At 41.8% G+C, this 15,136-nt stretch overlaps 1 protein-coding gene across 4 annotated transcripts in view; it reads left to right on the top strand.

Moving 5' to 3' along the window:
* The window catches only part of LOC126278176 (protein cappuccino-like), a 350,827-nt gene that overhangs the window by 202,656 nt on the left and 133,035 nt on the right, over nucleotides 1-15,136 (top strand). The window lies entirely within an intron of this gene.

Genomic DNA, 15,136 nt, shown 5'->3' with positions numbered 1-15,136 from the left:
CATGCAATAATGAGAAAGATCACCGAAATGCTGAACAAATTGCAATAAGAAGGAACACAGTTTAAATACACTCAAATATATCATCCATAAAAGGAGTTCACATGGGGGGGGGGGGGGGGGGAGGCGCATTTAGTAGCTTGACTACGGAGTGATGGAGAACAGCGGGTAAACAAGCCTAACGGGAGCAAATCCAGAAACGGAGCACATGTGCCACAATTCAACAAATGAGGCAGATGCGCGGTTATCAGAGGAAATCAACATGACACCAGGACACCCATATCAGCAGACGGTCGCTCCAAAATCCAAATAGTCAATCGCGCACAACAGTGTAGAGTTTAACACTGCACACCAACACGGTCCTGTATAATTATCCGCCCACTTGTTCGAGCAACCTCGGATCACGCCCCGTACTGGTAGGCTCACCATTCGTCACAAGTTCCTCTCTCTCACTGCCCCACCAACCGTCAACAAGGCGCCTCCAGCTCCCTTTAACCAGAGAGCCAACTGCAAGACTACCGAAGCGCCACCGAGTGGCGTGACAGGAATATGGATTGCGCCAGTAAGCAAAGATATAATAGCTCGGAAAACGAGCCGACACGGCTCAAGTTCCATAAGCTTGCTTTTGTGTTCGTTATTATATTTATCCCTTCAGCAATTTTAAATTAATTTTTTTTGTGTTTTTGAATGTTACTCCATATCACTGTAATAACTTATATATTTGGCAAGGTCACTGTAGATTTTACATATTGTACACGTCATTTATTGCAAACTGTACTATTATTATAACTGACGAATATGTGTAGACTTACAATACCGACATCTAACGAGCTTACGGCAGAAACGCATGTTTTGGCTACAGTATTGCAGTTTATGACCAAAATAGCAATAGAGACAGTATGACTCTGACATAACTGTGACCTAGTGCGACATGCTGTGTTCATTTTGTGTATATTTTGTGACTACGCCACTTTGGATTTATTATTTTAGAAGTTATAAAACGGGCATGCCTCGTCATATTTTAAGCGCATATTTTCATATCCACGAAAGTAATAATTTTTCGTAATGGCATATTTTCGTGTTCTAAGACGTAATCTGTTCACTTGTTGTATTCATTTTCCCGTGATTTACTGCAGACCTAAGGATGAACGTTGCTCACTGAAATTGGTAGTCTAATGACCAAACGTTTGGTGGTCTTTGGTGGAAATAAAAGAAATTCGTTCTACAGTTCCTGGATCACTGTTTCAATACGCTATCATGTCGCAAATTGTGGTTGGGTTGTTTTGGGGGAAGAGCCCAAACAGCGAGGTCATCGGTCTCATCGGAGTACGGAAGGATGGGGAAGGAAGTCGTCCGTGCCCTTTGAAAGGAACCATCCCAGCATTTGCCTGGAGCGATTTAGGGAAATCACGGTAAACCTAAATCAGGATAGCCGGACGCGCCCAAATTATGAAAATAAACACGTTATTATGGGGTATATACCATTGTGTTACACTAATCACGTACGCTAGCAAAAAAAAAAGAACATAATGGTAGATAATCGTATGAGACCATTTATACAGAGTTGGCAGTATAGCTCGTTGCTTGAAAGTATTCTATCGCAGACGTGTGCATTGTCCAAAGCGTTGATTTTAGTGAGAAGAAAATCCGTAGCGAACAGGAGGAATATAATCTAAGAGCGTCAGAATATTAGCAACTTCCCTTTTATATTTTCATAGAACATGAGTGCGTCGTATTTTAATCGATGAGTAAGACCTGGGTTTTACTTCCCAAATTTCCGGAAACTTACTTTGTGCCAGGTGTCATGACATAACGGCTCGCTAATGAATAAAGATGATGGTTATTCAGAAGTCACCTTCAGCCTGCAAACGTTCCTTAGGACGACAGCCAGACGCATTCTGTATATCAAATTCATAAATTTCCTAGCATGTTTAGAACGTCTGCTTCACATTGCTTTCACCTACTTCCTCACAATATTTAAGAGATTAGTAGCTGTTATGTCCTACACACATTTTATCAACAGTTTGACCAGAACTAGATTTTCCCCGCCAGCGCTACACCTCTTCTGCTTAAACTTCCGTTGTGAGGCGCATCTTATATTTTTCCGATAAGATCTCTTCTTCGTCTGTAAATGAAATGTATTCACAGTTGCAAATATGGACAAACATCAGCTGTGTAATAGACTGACGACAACGAAAATTTGTGCCAGTTCGAAACTCGAACCCGGATTTCTGGCTTATCGATAGCGGTCGCCTTACCATTTGGTTATGCGAGTACGACTCACGGCCAATTCCTAACTTTCATATGTCGTCAACCAGGTGTGTACAACTTATACTCGTACATCCAATATGTACATTACTGTACGGGAGAGATGCTTTTGCGGCTAAATACAATATGCAGTGTCTGTGTTACTCCGAATTACGATGCAGTGTTCCTTCGGACATTCGTGCATGTCTGAAGGAACATTGCCCCGCAATCCGGAACAACAGAGGCACTGCAATATCATATCGTATCTTCTTCATCTGTTCTTCTGCACCTTCATGACAGGTATCTGAGACAGTGACACAGTCCTCGATATTCAGGTCAGTTAGATATACTTCTCAGATTACTTGTATAATAATAAAGAGTATTACTATTACTGTTATTATTATTGTTAATGTTACTTGTCGGAATATAAATGAAGAAATACGCAGATACTAACCTTCAGGCCTTAAACAGCAGCCATTCAATAATAACCCCATGTTTCATGTACACTGCTGACCATTAAAATTGCAACACCAAGAAGATGACGTGACACAGACGCGAAATTTAACCGACAGGAAGAAGATGCTGTGATTTGTAAATGATTAGCTTTTCAGAGCATTCATACAAAGTTGGCGCCGATGGCGACATCTACGACGTGCTTACATGAAGAAAGTTTCCAACCGATTTCTCATACACAAACAGCAGTTGACCGGCGTTGTCTGGCGCTACGTTTTGTGATGCCTCGTGTAAGGAGGAGAAATGCGTACCATCACGTTTCCAACTTTGATGAAGGTCGGATTGTAGCCTATCGCGATTGCGGTTTATTGTATCGCGACACTGCTGCTCGCGTTGGTCGAGATCCAATGACTGTTAGCAGAATATGGAATCGGTGGGTTCAGGAGGGTAATACGGAACGCCGTGCTGGATCACAACGGCCTCGTATCACTAGCAATCGAGATGACAGGCATCTTACCCTTATGGCTGTAACGGATTGTGCAGCCACGTCTCGATCCCTTAGTCAACAGATGGGGACGTTTGCAAGACAACAACCATCTGCACGAACAGTTCGACGACGTTTGCAGCAGCTCAGAGACCATGGCTGTGGTTACCCTTGATGCTGCATCACGGACAGGAGCGCCAGCGATGGTGTACTCAACGATGAACCTGGGTGCACGAATGGCAAAACGTAATTTTTCTGATGAATCCAGGCTCTGTTTACAGCATCATGATGGTCGCATCCGTGTTCGGCGACATCGCGGTGAACGCCCATTGGAAGCGTGTATTCGTCTTTGCCATACTGGCATATCACCGGGCGTGGTCGTAGGGGGTCTCGGTCACCTCTTGTTCGCATTGACGGCACTTTGAACAGTGGACGTTACATTTCTGATGTGTTACGACCCGTGGCTCTACCCTTCATTCGATCCCTGCGAAACCATACATTTCAGCAGGATAATGCACGACCGCTTGTCATATCCGGTACGGGCCTTTCTGGATACAGAAAAAGTTCGACTACTGCCCTGGCCAGCCCGTTCTCCAGATTTCTCACCAACTGAAATCGTCTGGTCAATGGTGGCCGAGCAACTTGGCTCGTCACAAAACGCCAGTCACTACTCTTGATGAACTGTGGTATCGTGTTGAAGCTGCATGGGCAGCTGTACCTGTACACGCCATCCAAGCTGTGTTTAACTCGATGCCCAGGCATATGAGGGCCGTTACTACGACCAGAGATGGTTGTTGTGGGTACTGATTTCTCAGGACCTATGCACCCAAATTGCGTGAAAATGCAATCACATGTCAGTTCTAGCATAATAGATTTGTCCAATGAATACCCGTTCATAATTTGCATTTCTTCTTGGTGTAGCAATTTTAATGGCCAGTAATGTATGGTTCAAATGGCTCTTAGCACTATGGGACTCAACATCTTAGGTCATAAGTCACCTAGAACTTAGAACTACTTAAACCTAACTAACCTAAGGACATCACATACACCCATGCCCGAGGCAGGATTCGAACCTGCGACCGTAGCAGTCCCGCGGTTCCGGACTACAGAGCCAGAACCGCACGGCCACCGCGGCCGGCCGGTAATGTATTTCTGGAGCATGACGGTATGTACTGGGTGTTTATAATTATAGTGTAGATACTAACAGATGGCCGTTCTGGGCTGTTATCATCGTATGGCAGTGAAACATCGCGGATATTCTATTGCGTTAATGTGGAAACGATTTAAGCTAGAAAAAAGTTAGTTACAACCTTGGGCACCATATGCAAATCTGGTGTTGTCAACGCAGGAAAGGTGTATGGAAATATTTCCATATGTAATGGATTATGAACGAGACGTGGACGGAAAAGATCAGACAAATGAGAAATGCTTGATGTTGGTTTTATTATAAACCGCTGCGTACACAATTTTTTCAATACGAGCGCTGAAGACGAGATGCTGTACAACGCCAGATTTGCACCTGGTGCCCAAAATTGGAACTAGTTTTTTTCCAGCTTAAATCGGTTCCACATTAGCATTTCTACCAATTTTTGCTGGCATACAATAACTAAACCACAGACTGGACGTCCGTGAGTAGCTTCACCAACCATCCGCTACATGAACTTACCATTATGTTCGTGAATCATACTTAATTACAACAGAAATGCAGATCTGCATGCTTATGTGTTATTGGGAATGTACTCGGGAGCCTGGTCGGAGATATCAGAATCACTAACAATATCGTCGTTTTTTTTGTAAGAACGTCAAATGTGACTATATTCTCGGAAAACGTACACGGGTCCCGATTAACGTCCCCACCTGTCCCTTGGCAGGTAGCCACTGTCCTTAACCATGAAGTATCGCCTTGACATCTGTTGTGTGAAATTAGAACTTTCTGCTGCTCACAGGGAGCGCCGATTGCCCTGCAAACCGAAATACACGACATGCGCTTACCATTGTGTTCCCCCGAGCCGCTCTAATCTTAGGTGTAACAATGTATTTCTGAAATTGTGTATGAGAGTATAGCATGCTTCCAGGGGCCAGAGAGTTGCGCCTCGACACCCATGACCGCTAAGAAAAGCAGGAACTACGCTCGTCTGCTGTCCCCCCCCTCCCCTTCCCCCCCCCCCCCCCACCGCACTTGCCCTGCACCCAGCTGGTGCGTTTCAACGCTTCCTGGGAACGACCTTCGGTCCGCCCGGTAAGCCGTAATACTTTGTCATATTGCAACATGTGCCTTTTAAAACACAATTTCAAATTAAACAGGCCCTAGAGTTTGCATCGACACCGAAACAGCCTCATGACGCTACACAGGCGTAATGCGGAACGTTGTGGGGTTGACATAACCTCACTTCTGTAATACGGTACTTCGTAACTGAAGTGGTACGGGGATTCTATTCATTTAAGCGAGTTTAATTCAACTCTTATATATAATCCATAAACAGGGATTTCATGCACCATTTCATGATGTATCATATCATCATAAACATGTACAATGAGACAGCTCTATATTTATTTCTATTTTGTTCTGAGACAGTAAACAGCAACCAATTTCTCCGAAATTTCTTCACTTAGCTTCATGCGTTTCTCAGATAGTACATTTTCGTGCATGGAAAATGACCTTGCTACGTCACAGGAAGTCACGGTCGCATACTTAAATGAAGAAATTTCGGAAAAATTCAGACCAAGTTGAAAGTCTTTTACGTTTTCACCATTTTTTTTTTCAACTCAACAAACTCAGAACTAGGGCCTAATTCGATAAGTTTGTTCATCTTATCTTTTTCTTGGAACACGCACTTCTCAATAGGATGATGCTCACATTTTTCAACCTCTTAAATAATAAATTGACAAATATTCCACCAGTTACTTCGTTACTGCTACAGACAAAAGTGCAAAATTTGATTTGATTGTAAATCAGTTCTTGCTTCAGATCTGTTTTCTTGATTGCCACTCCCGCACCGTTAATGCAAGTTGTGTTATTGGCGTCGAAAGTGTAAATGATCTAAAACCGAAAACAGGGCAGTAACTTAAGGCTTTACCACAGTATGAAGCAAACAGATGTTAACGTCAATAAATTTCATAACTTCTTTATAATTATGATAATAAAAAGTAGCAGCATTCATCGAAGTACTCCATCCGGTTAAAATAGTTTACGGTGGCAAAGCTAAATCTAGCAGTATATCTCTAAATGTGGCAACACGGACAGGTGCTCACAAGAATGCATTTAATTAAAAAAAGTCGGCATATGACTTAATGCTGTCAGACTTATCAAATCTTTGTATTTTGTGTGTCTTATTGCCATTGCCTCTTTGCGAAAGATATCAGTGTATTCACTTAGTCATATTTTGGACGTACAGTTTCCTAGAGTGTGTAGCACTGGGATTAAATATTCATCGTGCTTTTCGTTAGGATAAAATATTTTAATTCCTTACCCGGCATTCGTCATATAACGGGTAGCTTCGTTTAACAACGCTAGGACATTTTTTTTTTCACTCAAACTGATTGGCGTGAAGTACTTCTATCGATACCTATCTAGCCGAACAATGGCGTTTGAGCTTACTATGAAGTTTAAGAACTAACAAAATTCGCGGACTACTCATCTTCTGTACTTCTTGCGTAATTCCTATGTAAAAATATCAGTGAAAGGTGCTATACGCATTGATGCCACAAAATTGATGTAATGTGCATTATAAATGAGTAAGTTCATTGTTATATCGATGAAATCTTCGATATACGCATTTACTCCACAAATGGCCAAAACATGGAATCATGCGTGCAACATGCATTTACATCGAAATCCGGGCTCTAGTACAGACATAACGGGTGAGTCGCGTAAGGCGTAGAAATCCTTTTGTTTCGCGAAGCGTTCAATATATCGTTTTCGTCATCATAATATTAATACATGAACACGAAAATTAAAGTACCGATTTTCAGTATTAGTTATTGAAGGAGGCTAATGAAACCTATGTAATTCTTAAGATATTAGCAAAGAAAAACTCATGAATGTACTTAGCCGTTAAGAGTGGTAAATGGAAGTAGACGTTTCTGTATTTATAACTCTGATGATACCTTCTCTATCAAACATTAAAATCACCGATACGTGAACATCGATAATTGAAGCGCTGTCAACTTCTGCCCTGCGTGCTATGGTAGAAATGACACACGGAAGCAACCCCCTTTCTCGGGACGTTCACATTTACTTGGTTCAGCAGTAACATACCCATACGGGGCAACTACAATGCGACATGTGCTAGGTCAATAACGTTGTCAGCAGTGGAAACCAAAACATCTAAGTAATGGTCTGTAAATAATGTTGTATATTTGCGTATTTCGCTGACTTCTCTGTAAGAGTAACTTTGTGGTCATTTGCCGCCGTTACCAGAAAATTTTAAGTAAGTTCTTAATTTTTAATTTCTTCATTTTGAATAACTACTACTTCCTTTCTTATCTGGAAACTATCTTTGTCTTAGGCTGTGACTAGAAGAAGAACGCTTAAGTTTGGAGTGAACGACGCAGAGCTAGACAGACACAAATTTTACGTACAGAAATGAAGAGGAATGTTGACATTCATAATGATAAATGCATCTGTTTTACTGAACAACCATAATATTAATACGTGAAGTTGATTCCGTATTTCTAAGATTTCCGGAAAGCTTTTGACACCGTTCCTCATAAGCGACTTCTAATCAAGCTGCGGAGCTATGGGGTATCGTCTCAGTTGTGCGACTGGATTCGTGATTTCCTGTCAGGAAGGTCGCAGTTCGTAGTAATAGACGGCAAATCATCGAGTAAAACTGAAGTGATATCAGGTATTCCCCAGGGAAGCGTCCTGGGGCCTCTACTGTTCCTGATCTATATAAATGACCTGGGTGACAATCTGAGCAGTTCTCTTAGACTGTTCGCAGATGATGCTGTAATTTACCATCTAGTAAGGTCATCCGAAGACTAGTATCAGTTGCAAAGCGATTTAGAAAAGATTGCTGTATGGTGTGTCAGGTGGCAGTTGACGCTAAATAACGAAAAGTGTGAGATGATCCACATGAGTTCCAAAAGAAATCCGTTGGAATTCGATTACTCGATAAATAGTACAATTCTCAAGGCTGTCAATTCAACTAAGTACCTGGGTGTTAAAATTACGAACAACTTCAGTTGGAAGGACCACATAGATAATATTGTCGGGAAGGCGAGCCAAAGGTTGCGTTTCATTGGCAGGACACTTAGAAGATGCAACAAGTCCACTAAAGAGACAGCTTACACTACACTCGTTCGTCCTCTGTTAGAATATTGCTGCGCGGTGTGGGATCCTTACCAGGTGGGATTGACGGAGGACATCGAAAGGGTGCAAAAAAGGGCAGCTCGTTTTGTATTATCACGTTATAGGGGAGAGAGTGTGGCAGATATGATACACGAGTTGGGATGGAAGTCATTAGAGCATAGACGTTTTTCGTCGCGGCGAGACCTTTTTACGAAATTTCAGTCACCAACTTTCTCTTCCGAATGCGAAAATATTTTGTTGAGCCCAACCTACATAGGTAGGAATGATCATAAAAATAAAATAAGAGAAATCAGAGCTCGAACAGAAAGGTTTAGGTGTTCGTTTTTCCCACTCGCTGTTCGGGAGTGGAATAGTAGAGAGATAGTATGATTGCGGTTCGATGAACCCTCTGCCAAGCACTTAAATGTGAATTGCAGAGTAGTCATGTAGATGTAGATGGAAAAGTGAAGTACCGGTATTTAAAAGTAATTAAACTAGGAGGCCAATGAAACTTACATAATTCGGAAAGTACTTTGCCATAGTTGCGCACAAAAAGAAATCATGTGTATACATAGCCATTAAGAGAAGTAAAAGGAAGTAGACATACGCACATGATAAAAGTTTTCCTCGGTCTCTTACATTGCTACCAATTCCTGCCGCGCATACCAATCAGGTGTTATGGTAGAAATGACACACGAAAATAACGTTTCGTGAAATTGCATTTTAGGGACTTTCACGTTTAAATGTTACAGATGGTTCCGGCATTTACATTGTGTTGTCATAAGTTAATCTGTCGCCGTTAACACATTTATTTTACAATGCACAGTATCAAGAACTCACTTCAAAAGATCGAACAGTTAAAGAGGAATGAAATAATTATTTCAAGTATATTCGTAACTCCAATGCAACATTTGCTATGGGTGAGTTCTGAGGGTAAAATTTCAGTTGCAGGTGGAATAATTCACATTAAGATACATGACGTTAAAAAAGAATCACAGATCAGGTCCACTGACTCAATTGGTCGAATCTCTACCACAGGCGATACTATTCTTTATTAAAATGCAGCGCACGTCCTTGAGGAAGGCCATTACTTTGAATCCACCACAGACCTTTTTTTTGACAAACATAGAATGAATTGTATTAAGCGGTTGGTACAGGAATTAAGAGAGGTAATAATACAACGCAATTATGTACTCCTTTGCGTGCAGTCATTAGCCATGAACCTCACGTCGTGATCTCGAACCGTTCACGAAAAAAAAGGCTCTCCACCAAATCCGTTCCCTCATTAGTGATATTCCTACATATCCTGTGACAGAACGTCTTGTAGTTGTGTTAGAAATAGTGAATGGTAACATCAGTAGATTAAATGGGTGGACTAGGTCTTGCTAAGTACTGGCATAGTGTCTCGATATGTCTGAAACAGACTCCAAAGACCCTTGTCGAAATTATTGACACTACCTCGAAGAAGTTTCTCCATTTTCACCCAGCGTTTCTCATAAAGAATGTCTCATGACACACTCGAAATTATGAACTCCTTTCATAAGCTTCCATGGCCCTATCACAGTCGAACAGCAGGCTCGGAGGAGGAATTGCAGGAATGAGCCAATAGGGTAAGTGATAAACGAAAAAAAAAAAAATCGGTCATTTCGTCTGAGCTGTGTTAGTCCTTTGGTGCGAGTGAGTAAAGAGCTGTATCAAACGCAATAATTGTAGTACATACTGAAAGAAACGAAAAGGAAATTGAAGAACTTGCAACATTTCCCGGATGTCACAGACTAGTGCTGTGCCTTATTTGTTTCTTTTCTAATTATTGTTTATGAAGATTCAATTGGTCGCTAAATCGAAACCACAGTGAAAATGGAAAAACTTTTTTATTTGCAACAGTTAGTTACGCCTTCCAGCTACGTCGCTCCGCCTTAGACATTTGTTGTAGCGTTATACGAACTTTAATACCCTCGTCATAGAAGGAACCTCCTGTTTTTCCGCTAATTCTCAGCGCTGATCTGGAGCTCTTTCTCTGTGCCAAAATGTCTTCATAGCCGTCAGTTCATGTGAGTAGAGCCGCGTGGGGTAGCCTCGCGGTCTGAGGCGCCTTTCCACGGTCCGCGAGACTCCTGCCGTCGGAGGTTCGAGTCCTCCCTCGGGCATGGGTGTGTGCGTTGTCCTTAAAGCTAGTTAACGTTTAAGCAGTGTGTGAGGGCCGTTGATCTCCGGAGTGTGGTCCCATGTGAACTTACCACCACCATGTGAGTAGAGATGAAAAAGAGAGGGAGCCAAGTCCAGCCTGCATGGTGGGTGATCAAACAGACCCCATCGAAAACGCTGCAGGAGCATCTTCATTGTTCCTGCAGTGTGCGACCGAGAATTTGTCATGAAGAAGTAAGTTCATGACAGTTATATTATGTGGGCTGTATAAAATCAGGCGAAATCCATCAGTAGGCACCCAGACTTGGCAGGAGACACTATTTTATAGGCATCTTTACGTGTTCACTGTGTGGTCAGGACAGAAAAGAGCAAAGTGATGCGATTGACCGACTTACTAGAGACACTGCTCAACACATCTATTTTCACCGTGAATTCGAGACCGATCGTACCTTAATAAAGCAACAGCAATGATATTCCAGTTGAACCAGCAATTATTTCGAGGCAGTAGCAACTATAGTTGGTGTGCGATGGCGGTCGAGTTTAGGCTTGTTCTGCGCACATGCGTCACGCATTCTCCGACAGCCAATGCACGTTCAGTAGTGTTCTGAGCGCCCTGCTCTGGATGCCGTTGCCAACTGGAGCATGAAACGTGATCGTAGCGAGTTATTTTGTGAATTTTTGTTCCAATTCTACATCTACATTTATACTCCGCAAGCCACCCAACGGTGTGTGGCGGAGGGCACTTTACGTGCCACTGTCATTACCTCCCTTTTCTGTTCCTGTTGCGTATGGTTCGCGGGAAGAACGACTGTCTGAAAGCCTCCGTGCGCGCTCGAATCTCTCTAATTTTACATTCGTGATCTCCTCGAGAGGTATAAGTAGGGGGAAGGAATATATTCGATACCTCATCCAGAAACGCACCCTCTCGAACCTGGCGAGCAAGCTACACCGCGATGCAGAGCACCTCTCTTGCAGAGTCTGCCACTTGAGTTTGCTAAACATCTCCTTAACGCTATCATGGTTACCAAATAACCCAGTGACGAAACGGGCCGCTCTTCTTTGGATCGTCTCCATCTCCTCCGTCAACCCGATCTGGTACGGATCCCACACTGATGAGCAATACTCAAGTATAGGTCAAACGAGTGTTTTGTAAGCCACCTCCCTTGTTGATGGACTACATTTTCTAAGGACTCTCCCAATGAATCTCAACCTGGTACCCGCCTTAGCAACAATTAATTTTATATGATCATTCCCCTTCAAATCGTTCCGCTCTCATACTCCCAGATATTTAACCGAAGTAACTGCTACCAGTGTTTGTTCCGCTATCAATTGCAATTTGTTGCGAAATGTCATCGCTGATGTTGGTAGTAAATGATAAATTCCGCATAAGGAACCGAGAGACATAATTTTGCAGGACACATGCTTTTTTCAAGCGGAAGGCACGCGCATGAGCGTGCGACAACTGTCGTTTGGAATCAGCAACGCAATCCCCATCCGTGCCTCGACGTGCTCCAACCGCCATCGTTTGGATCGCACTGTAGTAGCTCCTTTTCCTTAAGGTGGGACGTTAATGAAAGACACACACTATTTAAAAAAACGCTCCAAATCCACAGTTTTGGAGACATGGTAACGAAATATTGTACCACGCTTTACATGAAAGTAACACATTTACATGTCAAATCCTTTGATTATATACATTCAACTTTTTTTAATGTGAAGTTTTATTTTTTAAAAAATAATGTAAGTTCCTTTTTCTCAGAAAGTATTCAAGAGATTTCTACAAAAATATCTCTGTTTCATCTCTTTATATGTTATAAGCTCTCTCACGAGGTTTTTGGAATAGATCAAATAGGAGAATTTACTTAACTTTTTAATTACAATTCCACAAGTAAAATTTTAAATTCGTGCAAAATTCCAAGCACTTTGCCCCATATCTGAGTTTGCAATCAGAATTCCAAAATTTGCACTTGAGACAACGTTTATTAGAAGCTTCCTGGCAGATTAAAACTGTGTGCCCGACCGAGACTCGAACTCGGGACCTTTGCCTTTCGCGGGCAAGTGCTCTACCATCTGAGCTACCGAAGCACGACTCACGCCCGGTACTCACAGCTTTACTTCTGCCAGTATCTCGTCTCCTCTGGGAACGTTTATTAGATTTACAGAAATATGTGTACAAAATTTCATAATTGTAGCATTCGTAGAATCTGAGGAAAGGTACATAAACTTTAGAAAACAAACTTTCCAGGAAACGTAATTTAAAGTTCAACCTAACTTTTTTCCTTATGCCACTTCTTCAGAAGGCACCACAATTGTATTTTACTATAAAAATTCAGCGACCAGCCACTTTTTTTATTGCGTTTTATTTATCTCAATATGCATTGCGGGTTTGTACCCATCTTCAGCTGGCAAATTACATGTATCTTCAGTTTCTACAGATACAGGTAATTTGCCAGCTGACGATGGCTGCAAACCCGAAATGCATATTGGCATACATAAAACGCAATTAAAAAAAAAAAAGTGGCTGGTTGCTGTATTTCTATAGTAAAATATCATTATCCACGGCCACGGAGCTCAACAATCCAAAAAAATCGAGAAATTGTTATTACGACATTTGTACTCTGGGTCGTATTTCCCTTCAAGGCTCCTCTTCTGGTTTCGTGTTGTCTGTCTTTTTTTCTTTTACCAGGTCGTCAACTGACTTTTGATCTGCAGAGACGCGCTGTTAATCTATTTTTCTCAGGATGTCTTCAGTAAAATTTCCTATTTGAAGCCTATTCTTTCTAATACCTTCATCCACCCGACGTTCCCATTATTAAATACAATAACTGCATCATAAGTTGCAATTCTGACAACTGTAGCAGATGCAAATGTGTTTTCAGGGCATCGTTTCCATATGAGTGAATTTAGAGCTTCATTTGGATTATGGGTTTTGCCATGAACACACTTTTTGAGAAGTGCGAGATCGGACAGAAACCTGTAAGTGGGCTTGGTAAGATCCAGGATACAATTTGGAACCCTCTCCTTGTGATTGTAGGGTTTGTTATCACTCTGAGCTTGGCGTGGCAGGAAGGCCGGGTCACACTTTTAATTAATTTTCAGGCACTTCTGATGCGATTTCAACATTGAAACTTTGGGAACTTATTGTCCATGAGTTGTACTAACAAATAAAAAATAAATCGAAAATTAGTTTCTTGGTCAATTTCATCAACGTCCCCCCGTAAACATTATTAGTGCAGGTATGGTCATAACAACTGCACATAACTCATTTTTTTTAAATATGTTCGTAGGGATAAAATCCTTTGAGTTTGTCGGCATCAGTATGCTATGGATTAGCGTTAAGTAAATATTTCGTTAATTACCTACCTCTGCTTTATTTTTTGTGCACTAAAAGTGAATTGTATACGGCACCTAGATATTCAGTTTTGGAACTTGTTTAGGAGACAAATCACTATGTTTATAAGAACTTGCAGGCCAGATTGTAGATGCTGTAGACTTGTTTACATGCTGTAGACTCGTTTACACACGAGCTACAGCACGCAAAATATTTATAAATGAGGCATTATGCTGCATCAAATAAAATAAGACTGTAAGCAGGCGTCCGTTTTATAAGCACACCAAATATTTGTACACTTAGTTTCCTACTTTTTCGTGTGGTGTTGTCGTAGGCCTGTGTTGTAATTGATTTTGTACATGTTACCCATGATTGCCGGTTGTTAGTATTTGCAGATGTACTGGTTGTGTTATGTTTCAATACTTACGATGAAGGCGACGGCTTGATAATGGACGTCGTAACCGAATCTGCTTACAGAAAATAAAGGATATTTATCATTGCAACTTCGACATGATCTACGAATCGTAGTTTCAATTAAAATATGTTCTAGCACGAAGGCAATTTGACATTGAAGGTATTTTGGGGATAAATTACTACAATAGTAGCAACATACAAAGTATGCAAAAATCTCTGGTACAACCGCGTCATCGAGTTATTGGCTGGATCGTATGTTGAGTACAGCCTCTCTTCGCAGTGGCACTAGGATAGTAGGTAGATTTAGAGTCTAACTTCCCGACTGTCATTAGAGACGGAGCACAAACTCGGATTACGAAAGGGTGGGGAAGGAAATCGGCCGCCTTTTACCTCCGCGAAAGATCCCCAGCACTCTTTTGGCGGCAATCTGAGTGAACTTAGGGGCCATCTAGGAGAGATTGGAGGAGGAAAAGTCCCGTTCCTATCCGGAATTGAATGCGGGGGCCGAAGTTTATTCTCCACCCGCCAGACCACCATGGCCAAATCAACATACAGAGAAGGGCGGAAATTCTGAAATGGGCTCAAAGAACCCGAAAAAGAAATCGATGTACATTGTCATGCTAAGTGCGATCGTAAACATGTGTGTTATTCTTGAAGGAGTGCTTGAAATTAAAACATGTCTTACCGCGGTGGTATAATAAGGGGAGTTGTATGACGTCATAGGCTCAAGCCGACATCCGCAGTGTTAGTGGCCCCAAACTTTAACTTCTGG

The sequence above is a fragment of the Schistocerca gregaria genome, chromosome 6, assembly GCF_023897955.1.
Source record: "Schistocerca gregaria isolate iqSchGreg1 chromosome 6, iqSchGreg1.2, whole genome shotgun sequence".
Classification (NCBI taxonomy): domain Eukaryota; kingdom Metazoa; phylum Arthropoda; class Insecta; order Orthoptera; family Acrididae; genus Schistocerca; species Schistocerca gregaria.
Note: the sequence above shows the minus strand (reverse complement) of the source record. Positions and strands in the feature narration are given on the sequence as shown.